This window comes from Piliocolobus tephrosceles, chromosome 8 (genome assembly GCF_002776525.5).
Source record: "Piliocolobus tephrosceles isolate RC106 chromosome 8, ASM277652v3, whole genome shotgun sequence".
Lineage (NCBI taxonomy): Eukaryota > Metazoa > Chordata > Mammalia > Primates > Cercopithecidae > Piliocolobus > Piliocolobus tephrosceles.
This window is the reverse complement of record NC_045441.1, coordinates 131,733,627-131,752,306: the sequence shown is the minus strand read 5'-3', so window position 1 is coordinate 131,752,306 and position 18,680 is coordinate 131,733,627. Positions and strand designations below refer to the sequence as shown.

Below are 18,680 nucleotides of genomic sequence, written 5' to 3'. Positions count from 1 at the left end.
TCTGTTTTTGTGCAAAGAGCAGCTGGCTGTGCAGCACTGTGGATAAACTGCTGGCACAGAGGTACAGAGAGGTCTGGCTGGGGCTGGGCGACTCCAGGATCAGGGGGAAATTCCTCTTCTCTTTTCGAGAGACGGTGTACCCTTCAGGAATATCTCCCTTATCAACCACCTCAACATTACTTGAATAGTAGATCTGCCTTAGGCCCAGCCCTGGGTCTTGTCTATACCAGGACATATAATCATGGTTCATATTCTGAGAACAAGTCACTGTCAACTTCTTTCCAGTCACTGTGATGAGGTATCTTGGGTTCTGGGTCACTTGGGCTTCCAAGGGGCCTGTAAAGGAAGGGGACAGAGTTAGAGGCAGAGCTGAGGGGGATCTCCAATGCTGAAGCCTTTAGGAGACACCTTGGGCTGAGGCCTACAAAATAAGGCCAAAAGTTGCCCATGTGTTCTGGGACTCACCTGCTCCTAGAAGGCAAAGGACCACATAGCCAAGGAGCTGGGGGCCCATGGCAGCATCAGGCAGGTGTCTGCCAGTTCTGGGGGCTCCAGTTGGTTTCTGTAATGTCTCCATCTCTTCAGCTATTTGGGCTTCAGAAACAGTTTCAGGAGAGAAACCACTCCCACTTCAGCTCAGAGGGCTGAAGTGTACAAAGGCAACACAACCAACCCAGGCTGAGGACATTTGTAATCAATGTCATTTTCCTTAATCTGTGTGAGGCTGCTTCTCTTTATACATGTGCTACATTTTCTTATTAATATAGTCATGTACAAATTGTCAAATATTTATGTATTTTGGATCTCAGGGTATAAAGTGGTGTAACACATTTGATTATCACTTAGAAGTGTGAGAACATAAAGCTTATGCTATTGAAAGCGGCATTTTATTCTTCTTCTTTTTTTTTTTTGAGACTGAGTCTCACTCTGTCACCCAGGTTGGAGTGTGGTGGTATGATCTTGGCTCACTGCAACCTCCGCCTCCCTGGTTCAAGCAATACTCCTGCCTCAGCCTTCCCAATAGCTGGGATTACATGAAAGCTGCATTATGATGTTTTTTGAAGTCATTTCTACTCTGGCAGAAAAAATTCCAAGTATATCCCTGACTTCATTTATCCACTGGTATATATCTTTAGTCACTACCTTTTAAAAGAGTCTAAGGTTTAAAATCTCAGATTCACATCATAGATTATTTTGCTAGTCTATATGCTGTTTAAAATCCAAGACACACAGCTTCTTTTCTGTTTAGCAAAATTGACTTAGTCATCGTTGCTAGACCTAGCAGCTGTTTCCCCCAAAGACAGCATCTGGAGCATCTTCTTTTCCCCAGAAGAAGCTGGTGAAAGGCAGAGGTAATATCTGCTTCCTGCAATAACCTCAGAGTCTCACCAGCCAGCTCTGCTTCCTGCCTGCTTTTGGTATGTGTTTGCTTTCTTGCCACGCCACAGCTTGCTGCACATGGAAGGTGTCTGTCCGTGGATATTGTGTTGTAGCCAGGCAGTGTTTGGGGCCAGGAGTGTCAAGCTTCTCTTAGCTCTTCCAGCGGCTGCTGGTACTACTCTCTTTTCTGCCTAAGTATGTTCTTCCTGCATTGAGGTGACTTTCCTAGGTTTCCCCAGAATGTCTTCCTCCTTGAACACCTTTGAGCTTTTCTTAATTTTTTAAATAGTTGATGAATAAAAATTGCATTTATTTACAGTGCTCACTGTGATTTTTGACACATGTATACCTTTGAATCCTTCTTGTACGTTGTAGGAACCAATGCATTCCTGGATGGTGGAATGGAAGGAGGCTACCGCTTTCTTCTCAATTGTTTCCTACCACAGGTAGAGTCTCACAGAGCCCGTCATTGTTTTGCCAAATCATTGTCATCTCCAGACAAGAAGGGGTCCCCTCCCAGTTTTCAGGGCTACCCTCAAAGCTCAGAGATGAGTTCCTTGCCCCCAGACCCCTTCACAGTGATAGGTGCAGCTCTAAGCAGTTTCCATTCCGTGCATTGAGGAAGGAGTGATTGCTATCAGGACCTTAGCTCTGACCTAAGGAGGAGTATTCTCTCTTTTTCTATTTCTGGACCACTCCTTTCTGGAAAAAAATGTAGGGAGAGAGCTTGGCGCTACTTCAGCCACAGGTGTTTGCATTGTCCTAGCAAATCCTCCATATTCTAGCTGTGAATTTGGGTGTTAAGAGAGGGAAAACAGCTTTCGTTCTAAAAACCCACCACAGGTAAATAATTTCATGTTACTTAGTGAACCTTGCCATTCCAAATGGCAAAATCTTTCAGAATTTACTCACACCCACATAGCTATGCTCACTATTAGGGGATAATGGATTTCCCCACATTCTGTGGTGTTTCCAAAGTCAAACAAGTGCATAATTACACTTCAGAGTATTATAATTTTCCCCAATCTCTTTTCATATTAGATTAATTCAAAATTTAGGAGGTAGCTAATTCTATATTCTGTCCGTCTACCAGCTAATTCACTCTCCTCAGCTATGTGGCTTCTTCCTCCCTGTTCCTTTGACTATGAGGCTATTCTGCTCTCTTGTTTCCTTTTCTACATCAACCAAGGTACTAAAATGATGCTCTTAGCCTGAGGCCCCAATAGCCTTACAGTAGGAGCCAGTTGTTTGATTTTCCCACCCTTCCTTCCTACAACTTTCCCTCTGATCTTTTCTACCCAATTCCACCATATTTAGGAATTCTGAAAACTTATTCTATTCTACTTCCCTAATGTAGGGCAGACTCCTATGTCCCTAACAGTGGGAATGGAAAATAAACAGAACCCTCTAGATGGCTGGTCACTCTGAAACATCTCCCTTCACCTTTGCATTTTAATGGGAAGCATTTCATTCTATGCCATGCCATCCCTTCCTCTCCTGCATACTTTTTCAGTCTTTGCTCCCTTCCTTCTGTTTTTAGGGACTGCTCATCCACCCAACCGGGGCAACAGTATCACGATAAAGGTAATTAAGCTAACACCTACTAAACTGATGAACCATTTCCTAAAAATCCCTGTAAGAGAACCCATGCCCTGTCCCTTTAAATATAAAGCAATCTTTTTTTTTTTTCTACATGATATTGAGCCCAGGAATAGACTGCAGAATTCTCACCACACTTCAAATTCTATTTCACTTATACTCAGGCCATTTCAGTTCTAAGAAAGTAATTCTAGTTTGTGTATTTTCTTGTACTATATGATTAACTTTTGAAAGACCCCATGAGAGATATTTATATATCATGTTTTTAAATTCATAATACAGTGTTAAAATTTATCAAACTTCCCCTCCCACCATTATCTGAATTTTAGTGTTTATATTACAGGAATATGTTAGTGCCCTCTAGTGGAATATCGGAGTGGTGGGCAGAATGGTTCCTTAAAGATGTCCAAGTGCTAATAATCCCTGCAACTCGTAACAGCTGTGGACGTTCAGTTAGACGGCAAATGGGAATTAAAGCTGCAGGTGCAATTAGGGCTGCTAATAGACAGGAAGCAGTTCCTGGACTATCCAGGTGGGTCCAATGTAATCACGCAGGTCCTTAAATCTGGAGAGCCTTTCCCGGCAGTGTTTAGAGGGAGCTGTGAGTATAGAAGTAGGGTCAGAGCAACAGAACGTGCTGCCTTTGAAGATGGAGGAAAGCGAGCCATAAGGTAAGAAAATCGATTCTGCCCTGGAGACTTAAGAAAGGAACCCAGATCTGCCGACACCTTGATTTCGGCCGGGTGATACCTATGTTGGTTTCTGAACTACAGAGCCTTAAGATGATACATTTTTATTGATTTAAGCCGCTAAATGGGTGGTAATTTGTATAGTAGCAACAGAAAACCAATAGAACCATCAAGATCAAAAATGTGTAAGAGAGCAATTAGGATGCAAACACTAAAGGAACGAGTAATATCGGAGTGCAGAGTCTCTGGAGCATCTTGAGCGTGTGTGGGGGCTCATAAGTCAGGTCGCTGCACCCCTGGGGTTTGTCATATCGGCTCAGAGAGGACGTGAATGCACTGATAGATTGCTGCTGCAGAGGGTCTCAGAGTCTGGTTAGTGCTGGATGATTTAAGGGTTGGGAAAGATGATTATATTTCCCCCCTTTTTTGTTGTTGTTGGAATGACTATGTTGACTCAGTGCATGTTTTTCAAAGCTGCCGACTTCAGAAGAATAATAGATTAAATTTTTATTTAAATTTAATAATTTAAATTTATTTTATTTATTTAAATAAATAAATAAAGCCCCAGCCCTGGATCTTATGGATTCCAGAACGTTTGGTCTGGTTGATAATCTGAAAACATTCCGATACAACTTTCCTGCTTCTCTCACCAGGTATCTCAGGGTCTGTGTTACTTTGACATTCATGAGCCTGTTTTCTAACAGTTTTGTTCTCCAAAATACATCTTTTAAAATTTGTTGAGTGTCCCAACAACTTCTCTCCAGATTAGGTGGTTTCCTCACAGAGCCTTACCAAGATATGCACTTTGTTGAGTTGGTTTCTTCTGAGGCCTCTCTCCTTGGCTTGTAGATAACCATTTTTTTTTCTATACCCTTTTTTCTGGTCTTCACTCTATGCATGTCTGTGTCCTAACCTCCTCATAAGGACACCAGCCATATTGAAGTAGGACCAACCCTAATGACCTAATTTTAACTTAATTATCAATGTAAAGACCACATCTCCAAATATAATTAGCCACATTATGGGACTCTAGGGTTTAGGGCATCAACATATGAAATGAAGAGAGTAGCACAACTCAGACCATAACAATGGAAATAATAAAAGTACTTACCTTACATATTTGTTGTGGCAATTAAATGAGTTGCCATGAATGAAGAGGTTAAAAGATTGCCATGCTTACAACCATTCAAAATATTTCCTCTACTACTGCTTCTATCACAATACTTTCTTATGTCAGTGCCAGTCTCTGTGTTAAACTACTCACATACTGTTTCGTTCAACCCTCACCCCACTTCTGAGAGGCTTATATTATTTACTTCATTTTATAGATGTGAAAACTGAGGGCTTAAGTCACTTTCTAAAGCTAGTAAGTGCCAGAAACTAACTGCAAATCCTGCATTCTCAACCATGATGTGTAAATATTTCCATTTCTCTACATGCTTTATGGTAAATGTGATGGTGAATTTACTGTTCAACAGTTTGACTTTTCAATTTCTTTTAGGAATTATTTTCCAATCACTCCAATTTCCACACCTAAAACAGAACTCCACACCTAAAACACTTTCCTTTGTCTGTGTTGTCTCTTGCTGTCATCCCCAAGTAACTGGTGGAAGGTATCTGAGTTATCAGCAGTGAATCCCTGCTGGTCTGCAGCAACCTCAGGTCTTGTCTCCTCAGCAGAAAATTCCACTGAGGGTCATATGGCAGAAAAAGAGACCAAGGCAAGTTTTAGAGCAGGAGTGGAAGCTTACTAAAAAGGCTTTAGAACAGGAAAGAAAAGAAAGAACACTTGGAAAAGATCCAAGCAGGTGACTTGAAAAACAAGTGTGGCATTTAACCTTGATCCTGGGACTTCATAGGCAGCTGTTTTGTGCCCTTTTCTCATGATTCTCCCCTTAGGATAGGCTGCCCGAATGCACAGTGCCCTCCTTACGCTTGGAAAGTGAGCATGCGCAGTGTGTTTAGGAAGTTGTATGCAGGCCCATCTGAGGCTTTCTTCCTGTTTCTGATGGAGTGCCCCTGGAAGGTCATGCTCCACCTTTTTGTGTCTCAATGCACATGCCTGGGTTCCCTTGCCCAATACCTGAGATTTTATTGGAAACCTTCTTTGCTTCTCCCTGGTGCCTGCATTCAATCGGCACTTTAATGTTAACAGCTGTGGATCAGCAGGAGTTTGTCTCTCCCTGGCTCAGGCTGCTGAATTAAGCATTATTTTTAGAGAGGTAACGTTATAATCTCTGAACCAATACCAGATTGTCTGACATTCCTGGTCGGTGGGGGGAAGGGAGCACTCTCCTGCCCCATTCATGCCTAACTAACTACCTGTAACATCCAGGCGCCCCATACTGTCTCCCCACATTCCTCATAGGCTCAGAGTGAACCTCCCAAGCAGGATTGGCTTTGTTTACATGCGTGAACGAATGAGTGAGGCAGGGTACGCGGGCTAAGTAGGTTTAGCATTGGCTAGTTTAAAAATTTGAGCAGGCTTCAAAGTGTAGGGATTATCTAAAGTTGTTTAGTACCTGGCCCTTTGGTAATTAGGGTAGGAGAATAGGGGCTCAGTGTATGAGAGCCCAATATAGGAGGTGGTTTGGAGTAGAGGCTTTGGATTGGTTGATTTGATATGAAAGGCATGCTCTAGGGAAAGTAGTTTGCTATCCCTAGGAATGAGTTAACCCCGAGAGGGTCAGTCCCTCCAAGATCAGCAAGTCCCCAGATGTCAAAATATCAGAAAATATGCATGTCAAAACATTAGAAAATATAGACAATAAGAAGGCATGATTAATACAGTATGTCCTCCTCAGTACCCAACTGATGTGGTTTGGCTCTGTGTCCCCACCTAAATCTTACCTTGAGTTATAATCTCCATAATCCACAGGGGTCAAGGGTGGCACCAGGTGTAGGTAATTAAATTATGGGCACAGTTTCCCCCATGCTGTTCTCATGATAAGGAGTGAGTCTCACCAGATCTGATGGTTTTATAAGTATCTGGCATTTCCCCTGTTGGCAGTCACTCTGTCCCACCACCCTGTGAAGAAAGTGCCTGCCTCTTTTGCCTTCCACCATGATTGTAAGTTTTCTGAGGCCTCCCCAGCAATGTGGAGCTGTGAATCAATTAACCCTCTTTGCTTTATAAATTACACAGTCTCGGGTATTACCGAGACTTTTATACTTATTTGGTAAGCTAGTAAAAAGGGCATAAACATGTCAGTGGTTGCAGTGATTGAGGTAGTAAACAAAGAACTAAGATATTTAGGAGTTAGAAATGAAAGTGCTTTCATAAAAATTGGATGTCCAGGGCAAAAGAGAAAGAAATGTGGCATGACTCTCAGTGTTCATATATTGTGCAAATAAATGACTCCATCAAGTCAGGAACTCAGAAGAAATGCACCTTGGGAGGGAAATATGATGTGAGTTTTACCTTTAGGTAGAAGTGTTCAGTTGGTGTCCTGAATAAATTTAAGTTCAAATTTGGAATCAAAATGGAAGGTATAGATCTTGAATTCATTAATCCATGAGTGGTGATTCTTGTGTTCCCAGTCCCCATCACAGAGTAATGAATAGCAACTACCTCATGGAAAGAGAAAGGAATGCTACTTTCTCAACAATTCTTCTCTCTGAAAGTACCTTTTCTTTGCTCATTTTTAATCTTTCTCCATCAATGGAATTGGGTGGCAATTCATTTCTGTGAAGCTCTTCAGTATTTGAGGTACCCTGAGTTATCTCTGTGTAATTGTGGAAGGTGAATTAATTCACAAGAGGAGAAACTATTTGCTGTTCCGAGACTTTAATCGGTTTCTGTATCATCCCACATTTCTTCTTCAGGAAGTTTTCACCAAGTTGCTGGTAATAAAGTCACAGTAGATGTTCTCCTGTTAACTGGATTCTAACAGACATTTCTTTTTCAAGGTTTCATCTTGAGGTCGAGCCTAGTTTTCTATTAACTGAAATGTTGAAGGTTTGTGCTCCCTCCCCTCAAATTAACTGATAAGAAAAAGTATTTCCATGGTAAGTTACCTCAAAATGTATAAGGACAAAGTTAATTATATATCTCTTTTCATCTGACAACTAAGTTTATTCTCTTCAGAAAAGTGATCTCCACACTCACTCCATTCTGCCTTTCCACTTCACTGCTCCTTCATTGACAACTGTTCTGGTCTCATCTTTCTTCTCTTTTGTTAACTCAGGGACTAAAACAATTCTGTTTCTTGTCTTGAATCTCCAGTGTTCTTCCAGAAAGAGCCAAATCTATTCCACATTCTTGCCTTTCCTTCGTAGACCTGGTCTTTGCTCCATTTTAATTAAGACCAATTCACTCTACTTCTGTACTGTGTCCTTGATTAAGCAGTAGTAAGAAAATTTGATCCACTGCATGGCCAAAACTCTGAACCATCTCTTGAATAGTTTTGAATTCTAATTTAATGTATTTGATTGTATGTCCTCTGAATTTCTATTCCTGACTTTCATGACATTTGATCTTCATTGGTATGGTAGGCAGAATTCCAAGAATGACCTCCAATGACTCATGTCCATGTATGATGTCCTTCACTTTGAGCATGAGTGGAACCTAAAAATATGATAAGATGTCACTCCAACGATTATGTTACATTATTTGACAAAATAAATACTATTCAGGTTGGCCTAACCTAATCACCAGAGCCCTTTAAATGCAGAGTTTTCTGTCTTGAAGCAGAAGTGGCTATCAGAGGGATTTTAAACATGAGACAGATTTGATGTGCATTTGAAGATCAAGGGGACCAGAAAGAAACTGCAAGGAGCTAATGACCAATCTCATTGGCTGTCTGTGACAGCCAATAAAAAATGGAGACCTTAGACCTGCAGTCACAGGAACCAAATTCTACCAATGCTAGGAATAATCTAGGAGGAGGAGTCAATCTCCTGATGAGAATGCAGACAGCTGACCCCTTGATTTCCACCTTATGAGACCCTGAGAAAAATCCAACCACACTTTCCTGGACTTCAGACATAAGGAACTGTGAGATAAGACAATTGTTACTTTAACCTGCTGAATTTGCAGTAATAGGAAAATTAATATAGGTGGTTATCACCTGACATACATCTTTGGGGAACTACTCAGTAAATCCGCTGTATCTCTAGCCTATATATTCAAAGCCATGGATATTGATCTTAAAAGTTATACCCACATCTACCCAAGTGAGGTTCTGCTCCTCAATAATCCCTATAAATAAACATAGTTCATTTCTCTTAAACACACACAGTTACACACATACATACAAAATAACTTTCTTCTCTGTGGATGATCCTGAGCCCACACAAAGTCTGCATAATGTTTACTACCCTCTTTTACTGCTGCTGAAGCCATTGTACCACTGAAGAGGTCTTGCTCTCACTGTTCTCATTTTCCTAAACAATGTGATTAACTATTGAGATCCCTTTGAAGAATCTTTGAAGGGTATTTGTAAATCTGTGGGTTATTTGTCTTTACTTGGTTAAAATTCAATTTCATTAAAATTTCCCTGTATCTGTGTCTGAAAGTTTGTCTATAAATGTGCTGTGGTTTGAATGTGTTTCTTCTAAAATTCATTTTGAAATGTGACCCCCATTGTGGCAGCATTAACAGGTGGGAAGTGATCATGAGGGTTCTGCTCTCATGAATGGATTAGTGACTCATAAAAGGGCTGGAGAAGTAGCTTAGGCCCTTTTCTCATGTGATGACATAGCACTCAAGGTGCCATCTTGGAAGCAGAGACCAAGGTCCTCCCCAGACATTGAACCTGAGGTGCTTTGTTCTTGGGCTTCTGAGCCTACAGAACTGTGACAAATTTATATATAAATTATCCAATCTCAGTTATTTTGCTATAGTAGCACAAATAAACCAAGATGAGTGTCCATATTTTGTTGATGCCCTATAGTCTAGTGGGATATTGACAAGAAACAAAGGGTTTAATCACAGCCAAAAAGGTGTCCTAGAAGGACAAAAATGGAAAGAGGGAAGCAGGGAATATCAAACTTAGGAAAGGCTTTGGTATAATCTTGTATAAACCAAAAATAAAATCTTAAGCCCCACAACCAACTGTGTGGACCCCTTCTCTTGGCCAAGAGCTTTCCAAAGGTAACCTGAAAAACCAGTTCAGGTCTTAGTGGGAAGTGGGGTCAGACATGCCTCATTATACCCTCTTCACTTTAGAATTCAGGCACAACCAACCAGGATTAACATTAGAATGGAGACCTTAGGAATGACAGAACAGAACAGAACCTTTGTAGCAATAAGACACCAACATGACTCATAGCAGGCCCTGAAAAAAATCAAAATATTTTGCCCCAAAGTATATTTTTTGACATGTTTTTTAATGGCCCTGCAAAGCTGTCTATCATGAGGAAAATCTACATTCTGTAGATAATTCTCTTTCCTTTTCAGTTTTTTCCCTGATCCAGAAGAGAATTATGAGTCTGGCACCTTTTAAAAGTCTGATTAAGAAGCACAATCTATTCTCTCTGAAGCCTGCTCCCTGGAGACTTCATCCGCATAATAAGAACCTTTGTCCCTACAACCCAGACACTCCTTTATATTGATTTCAAGTCTTTAGATAATAACTCTTTCAACCAACTGCCAGTCTGAAAACTCTTTGAGTCCACCTATGACCTGGAAGTCCCCTCTTTTAGTTGTCCCACCTTTCCAAATTGAAACAATGTACAGCTTACATGTATTGGTTGATGTCTGATGTCTCCAAAAAGGTATAAAACCAAGCAGTAGCCTGACCACCTTGGACACGTGTTCTTAGGCCCTCTTGAGCCTCTGCCTCTGGCCATGCTCACTCATGTTTGGCTCAGAATAAATCTCTTCAAATATTTTAGAGAGTTTGGCTCTTTTTGTCAATACTTGTGAGGAAATGTCTCTTATTTGGGGCGAGGAATTTTGAGGGCAGGTTTTTCCTCTTTGGTATGCACCTTTTTGTGTGTGGAGAGGACATGGTTATGCATTGCTGTGGATGAACTGCTGGAGCAGAGATACACAGATGTCTGGTTGGTACTGGCAGACTTCAGGGTCGGGGAGAAGATGCTCTAGTATTTCGAGAAATTTGATACCCCTTAGAGACATCTCCTTTTTCAATGATCCCAGGGCCAGGTGAATAATAGACCAGCTTCAGTCCAAGTCCTCGGTCCTGTCAATACCACTACATTGCAACATGATTCATATTCTGGGAACACTGTAGAATGAATTCTTTTCCTGTCCCAGTGATTCTGTGTCTTGAGAATTGTGTAACTACAGCATCCTTGAGGCCGGTTGGGGGGAACAATGAGTGATCAAATAAAGACAGGGCCTAGAAAGAGGAGACTAATGTGACTTTTATGAAGAAACATTTTATAGTTAGATCCTGTGAATTCAGTAATAGGGATTCCTCACCTGTGCCCAGGACTTACCTGCTCATAGGAGAAAAATGATCACACAGCAGAGAAGCCTGTTGCTCATGGCAACACCAAAAGTAGGATGTTGCTTGGAGCTGTGATGAATTTAGTCTCTGATACCAGCACTTTTCATTTACTTCCTGGCCAGAGAAACAACACTTGCCTCCCACACTGCCAACAGCTACATAACTGCAAATCATGTAGCCCAGGCATGGGACATAGTAAAAGCTTTGACCTCTAACAATACCCAGAACCAAAGATTCCTCCCCTTAGAAACAAGAAGACCAAGACATGAGTGGAACCTAAAAGCCAGACCTCTTTCAGTAGTGAGGGGTCCATTGGCCCAGAAGATCCCGGGCTAAAATATGTCTCAACATATCTTACCATAGATAGTCATATTTGAAACCCTCCAATCAGACTCTACCAAATCAACATTCCTAAATCCTTTCCCTTGCTCTCTAATCCCTTAGAACCTACCCTAGACCCCAAATCAGGGAAACAGATTTGAGCCCACTCCTTTCTTTTTGCTGACTGTTTTTTCAATAAAGCCTTTTCTTTTCTCAAAAGCTGATGCCATAGTTACTGGTTTGGTGCAAACCCATTTGCTTGATAACAAATATAGGTGCCCCATGTGAGGCCAGTGCCTGCCAAGGCACTGTAGTCCCTCAGTGGGAACTAAAGTTTCTCCACTGACCCTGAGTGGTGCTACCTAGGCCAGTTTATACAGAGGCTTAGCTATGAGGTCCTTATTCTCTGTCATGACATTTCAGGCCCTTTGAGTGCTACTTTCTCTTTTGAGGAAAGAAATTGCTTCTGGATAAGATGTCTTTTGGAGTCAGTACCTTCTTAATATGCACTTACACCTTAAATTGTCTTTGGTCTAGGACTGTAGATTAGAGTCCTATTTTTGGGTAGCTTCATGGGTTTGAATCCTACCCTAGGGAGATCCTGGTTAGATTATTTCAGTCCTGGCTTTGGGATAGGGTCCAAAAGAATAAGTGCAATAGTAAGATGCTGTAACTGTTAGAGTACTCAGTTTGACTTGGTTTTGGTTTTCCTTTGTGTTTCTGAGATTTTGGTTTGCATTATTCATCCTAACAGAGGTTAAAATTTTTGATGGTTGTGACAAGAATCTCATTAGAAGTTTATTTAAATGAAAGTTCTTGGATTCCAAAGATGAAATACATTGCTTTCTCCTGCCCTTTTAGGGTGTTCCTAGGTGACTAAGAGTCTGGCAGAGGTGTTAAGACCACTGGTTTATGACATAAGGTGATTTTATAGGTAATCCCACCAGAAAAACCTACCCCAATCCTGGGTTAGAAAGCACTTCAACAGCTCATCCAGGAGAAGCACATAAGGGGCCTTGGTAACGCCAACATTTCTAGCGGTCCAATACCGTTTGGTGTTTAGGACCCTCTGAGACATGTAAGAGGGAATATCTAGCCCATTGACGATTCTCTGAAGAGGAACCCCCATAATCACCACATCATAGACCCAGAACACCTCCTTTGTACAGGATGTTGTTCAAGTCATTTCAGATAAAACTGTATACAAAATGGGAAACTTTAATAACATACTTGTCTATGGTCTTTTAAGATAAAACTTGCCCCAAATCAGCACACCACATGCCACAGCTTACTGAGAGCAACCAGTAATGATGAGACCCAGGGACTTCTATACACTCTATTAGCTCTATCAACATTTCCTACAAAGAAGCGCAGATGACAATTGGTGTGGAAAAGTGATGCATAGACTTTCTAGTTGACCATGGAGCTATATACTCTATCTGAAACAAAGACAAGTCCCTGTCTTCCCAAAGACCACTGCTATTAGTATCTGGGGAAACATCCTTGCAAGCCTTTCCTTCAGCCACTCAAATGCCATAGAGGAAAAACCTATTAAACCTATTTAAACATAGCTTCCTATATATGCCTGAATGTCCAATACCTTTGTTGGGATAAGACTTGCTAATAAAATTAAATGAACAAGTAATTTTTCACCAGAATGAGTAAATATTAGGGTATCTCCTAAACAAGACTGCACCCTCCAAGTTGCTTTATTATAATTAGAAGAAGGACCACTGCCTGAAATCCCTAAAGAGGCTCTACAAAAACAGGCCTGACTTGACAAATCAGTTTTTGAAATACCCAGACCTGGGATTGTTTACCAATGTGAACAGCTGCATGGATCAGGGTCTCTGAAAAGCCAGATATACACATAGTGACTTACCAGAAAATCTTAAAAGCTGAGGTTTTCCCACCAGGTATCTCTGTCCAAAAGGCAGAACTTACTGCCTTCACACGAGCTTCACACCTCACTACAAACAAAAAGGTAACCATTTATATAGACTCCAAATATGTCTTTTTGGTAGTGCATGTAAACAAAGCCATAGAAAAGACAGACTCACTAACCTCATAAAAAATAAAATTAAACATACGAGAGAGATATTAGACTTATTAGACTCAATGTTGCTGTCAAAAAAATGGCCATAATGCACTGACTGGCACACCAAGAGACTGATAGCTAGAAAACTAAGTGCAAATATCTAGCTGATCAGGCAGAAAAACATACAGCCAGGACAAAAGAGCCTAAAACAAAGGCTCTGGTACTTATTCCAAGTATGAATCTGTCCTTATTTAAACGCAGTACTCAAAGGTAAATCTAAAAAGAGCAAACCAGTAGGGATTTTCATACTCATACTCATGACTTGGAAAGGGAACAGTGTAAAACAACTAAAGAAGTCTAGATTTACAATGAACAAGGAATAGTTCTTGTTCCTGAGCATTTGATAAAGGATTGTTTCCCAGTTACATCAAAGAACTCATAGAAGAAACACAACATATCATTAGTTAACCAAAGTTTGTTGTCAGGCTGCACATACAAAAGATTATCCAAAAGGTCTTCCAAAATTGTTTTATTGGTGCTACAAGGAATCCAAAGGCAGAACCACTTCCAGTAGGCAAAGGGGTCTAAGCCTGAGGAACAGAAACAAGACAAGATTGTCAAATAGACTTTGCAGTTATGCCAGGAGCTGGAGGAAACTATAGATAACTGTTGGTACTTGTAGACACCTTCACTAGTTGGGTCAGGGTCTTTCCATGTCAAACAAAAAATGCATCTGAGGTAACTTAAGCTTTATTAAAAGACATAATTCCTTACTTTGGATTGTCAATTTCAATTCAAAGTGACAACAGAGATACCAGACTTACCTAAAAATTTTATGGAGCTCTTAGGATACAGTGGAAATGACACATCTCTTAGAAGCTCCAGTCTACTAGAAAGACTGAAAAGATAAACAATGTCTTAAAAAATATACTTGCCAAAATGTGTCAAAAACCCAATTTAACATAGGATAAGATCTTGCCGCTTGCCCTGCTTAGAGTAAGAATGGCCCCTAAAAGCAAGCACCAGTTTAGCCCCTACAAAGTTCTATGTGGGACAACCCTTCTTAAGACAAAATATTATTTTAATATTGAAAATGATCATGATGTAAATGCATTAGATGCTATAAAATGTGTACAGTCTCTGGGCATAACTTTGTCTGCTATATATAATTACGCTTCTAGTTATTTTAATGTTTCCTATAGATGTTCCTTTACATTGTCTAAGTCTAGGAAACTGAGTACAACTTAAGACCTGGAAAAATCACCACCCTGAAGACCAACTACAGTTCAAATAGATTACGCCCTATGAAGTTCCTTTAGTGATCCATTCAGCAATAAAGTTAAAAGGGTTGAGGCCCTAAATTCATCGTTCATGGGTAAAAGTTATTCCCATTTTCAGAAGATTCCTCTTGGCCTCTATAAAATTCCCAAACAGGTCATGCCCTTCACAGATAAGAAAAACCAAAGGACCAGACTGACTATATACCAGATGGCTGTGGAGGCCCACAACCAGCTTTCCCACCCAGCAACACACTTGGAAAACCCTAATTGATCCTAAGTTACTTTTTAAAAAACCCAGTAAGACCAAAAGGGCTCCTGGCTCTTCAGATAAGTGAGAATCCATTTCTGTGTCTAAAACTAGCCTCCACCTGATGGAACTGTGAGGGCAGAAACAGGAAACAACTAAAGGAGACAGCTTGCCCAAGATATCGGGTGAGGCCTGTATTAATGCAACTTAATTTTTACCTTGTTGTCATATATATCATTCTATGCTATTAAACTAATCATCTCTACCTCCTTGATTTAACTTCAAAAATACTATTTAGGACCTTATAGCCCTTCCTTGGATAGAGTTGATTTTTTTCTGATCCTTTTTCTTCTATCAGCCAAATATTTCCTCTCAGGGAAACAAAACGATTTCCTATGTTAAAAATGCCCACAATTTTCCTCTATTATATCCTTTTATATCCTTTTGCTTGCCTTAACCTCAACATAAAAGGATAATAATTTCTTTCTTTCTTTCTTTCTCTTTCTTTCTTTCTTTCTTTCTTTCTTTCTTTCTTTCTTTCTTTCTTTCTTTCTTTCTCTTTTTCAGACAGAGTCTCACTCTGTCATGCAGGTTGGAGTGCAGTGGCACTAGCTCTGCTCACTGCAACCTCTGCCTCCTGAGTTCAAGTGAACACATCTGGCTAAATTTTGTATTTTTAGTAGAGACAGGGTTTTACCATGTTGACCAGGCTGCTCTCAAACTCCTGACCTCAAGTGATCTACCCACCTCAGCCTCCCAAAGTGCTGGGATTACAGGCATGAGCCACCACGTCCAGCCAAACGGATAATTTCTTGATAAAAATGTCAAAATCCCTACCTACCTCAAGAAATCTGTCTAAATGTTAGAGATGTCATCAAAACCCCCTCTGCACTTGATCACACTGATCTGCTGCTTGTCTCTGTGACTAACTTCTCTAAAGTGCCTAATTTTCTGGTGACCTATGATAAAAAATCCACAGATATAACCTATAGGGTCAGATTTGCTGGTGGAGGATCATTAGTTCCCTGTTTTCCATTAACATCCCCTGCAAAGACACTTACGTTAACAGCTATAAAACTGAAGATAAAGGGGCCTATGCCCACAGAAGCCAGACATTGGCTAACGCAGACACGGAAATCACTTGTTTACTTGACACACCTACTTTCCACTTACTGTTTTCTATCCTCTGGTCCAGGAGAGATACACTGATATGTCCTCAAACTGTAGATCTACATGATTATGTCAAGATTTAAATAAAAAGAATCTAATATACCTTCAAGGACTGCCCTCTTTCCTACCAATTTGTAAGTTAGATAACTCCTTCTAGACTCCTCTATACTCTGATTCCTACTTTGACCGAGTCCTAAGTAAAATTCCTCAAACTGAGAACTTAAATGTTAACATATTCTGTATTCTATGTGCCTCCTCAAGATATGTCTTTGTCTATGAAACAAACAGTCAGCCCTGGGACTATGAATGCCTTGACAGCTGATGTCCAAAAGACACCTGTTTACTAGGGTACTTAGTCACTCCTTTCTCTGTCTATGACATTAGTGATGCTAGGCATTAGATTAACACCATAAAACTGTTCACAAAAGATCTATGCTAAATCTCCTCCCAGGTAAATATTTACCAGGTGGCCCACCAGATGGTGTAGGATATTTCTTTAGACAAACTCTGTTGTCAAGGTGGGGAGTTGCTTCTCATAAACATGATTTAAAAGCTTCCCATCACCCTGAAAAATCTTGCCAAGGAGACCACAATGGCCAGGGCGGCTCAACAGAGAGAGCCAGGTGCTTTGGCTAAAGTAATACTAGATAATAAAATTACTCTAGATTATATATGGGCTAAACAATGAGGTGTTTATGTTTTAATATGTCATGCTGTGTTTACATTAATACTTCTAAAAAAGTTGATACCTACCCAAATAATAATAGACCAATAGCCACTTGACTGCATCTAGTGTTCTCTAGCAAACCTGGATATAATATGCAAACAACATGTTTTCATCAGGAATAAGATCTATTTTTGAGAGTCTACTTAAACTAAAAATTTTATTTCTGTATGTGTTGAGATTTCTCTCCCTTCTCTCAAGGTCTCTACTTGCCCTCTATCTTGTCTTTTTAAATCAATTCCCCCTGCTCATGAAATAATTATTAAATATCAAAAAAATTCCCTGACCCACCTGTTTGACCTCACCCGAGGACCCATGAATATTTGCAATTAATTATGAAACAGTTTTATTCCTCAAACGCAGACCTATGTCCCTTGTCAACAAAAAGTAGCTAGAGTGGACACTCAATTCCTTCAAGATTGAGAACTAAACTAAACAAAAAGGGAGGGATTTATAACTGCAGGATCAGCCCAAACTGGGTCTATTATGTGGATAACAAAATGTTGAGTTTGATTGTAGGCACAACAGAGCCAAAAGCTTTGACCTCGAACAACACCTGAAACGAATGATTCCTCCCTTCAGAACCAAGAAGACAGGAAGATACCTGGAACCTAGATGCCAAAACTCTTTCAGAAACAATGGGTTCATTGGACAGGAAGATCTGGGCTCAAATCTACCTCAGCCTACTTTACCATAAATGGTTAAATCTGAAGCCCACCAATCAGACCCTATCAACCCAGTATTACTAAATCCTTTCTCTCAGTCCCTTAAAAACTTGTCCAAGACCCCAAATCAGGAAGACAGATTTGAGCCGGCTCGTGTCTCTTTGCTGACCAGTTTTGCAGTAAAACCTTTCTTTTCTCAAAAGCTGGTGCCATGGTTATTGGCTTCTGAGCACATCAGACAGCAAACCCATTTACTTGATAGCGCTACCACAAGGTTAGTGGCTAACAAAGAAGGCTCTGGAGAGAGAGGGCCTGGGTTTAAATATGGGTTCTGCCATGTAAGCTCATTTTAGGCAAGTAAGTTAACTGTGAATGCTTCAGTTTTACTCTCTGTAAGTTGTACTAATAAAAGTATGAACCTTATGGATTTGCTGTGAAGATTAAATGAATTAATGTTTTAAGTTACAACAGCACAGTGTATAGTAATCACTCACTCAGGCTCAATTTTCAGAATGGTCAGCTAGTAGTAGCACTCTTACTGCTACCACCATTAGTTATTATTGAGTCTTATTCTTGTGCTAGGGATTGTGTCAGGCAATTTACATACATTTTCTCAACTAAATAAAACCTCTTGGAGCCATGTGTGACTATTTCCATTTTATAGACTAGGAAACTATTTTAGAGAGGTTAAGTAACATGGCAAAACTAGACGGTGACCAGATCAGTCGAGTTCTAAAATATATACTTTCAACTAATAATAATTTTTCAAATATTCTATACCTTGCATTTTTTCCTTTTACTTTTTAAAGTTTGGCTGTAGCCTTCTTCAGAAATTATTTTCATTTTACTCTAATTCCCAAAACTAAAACCACACTTAGCATGCTACCCTCAATGACCTGAAATTCAAAATACCTTTTATTGCCAGGTATCATTGACTAGCTCTGTTTATTTTTTGTCTGAAAACCTTGAGCACTCTTATAACAAGTGGCTTACTCAAACCCAGTTCTTTTATTTCAGAATTGGTGGATCTCTTTTCATGAGTGGTTTCTGTAAAATCCTTTCTTTGTCCTCTTCTAGGTTCTATCCTTTGGTTGTCCTACTTCTTATTTCTAAACTGACTTCCTTCAGCATTTAGTATATCTTGAATGATTA

The 18,680-nt window shown here is 40.1% G+C and overlaps 1 long non-coding RNA gene and 2 gene segments (V, D, J or C); 1 reads left to right on the top strand and 2 right to left on the bottom strand.

The window, feature by feature from the left end:
- Positions 1 to 18,680, bottom strand: part of LOC111532386 — a 512,723-nt gene that overhangs the window by 131,299 nt on the left and 362,744 nt on the right.
- Positions 1 to 18,680, bottom strand: part of LOC111521481 — a 514,718-nt gene that overhangs the window by 140,266 nt on the left and 355,772 nt on the right.
- The window catches only part of LOC111521505, a 65,300-nt gene continuing 49,977 nt past the window's right edge, over positions 3,358 to 18,680 (top strand). For both annotated transcript variants that reach the window (XR_004229102.1, XR_004229101.1), the window contains exon 1: positions 3,358 to 3,650. This is a non-coding gene — a long non-coding RNA (uncharacterized LOC111521505). The remainder of the gene's footprint in view (positions 3,651 to 18,680) is intronic.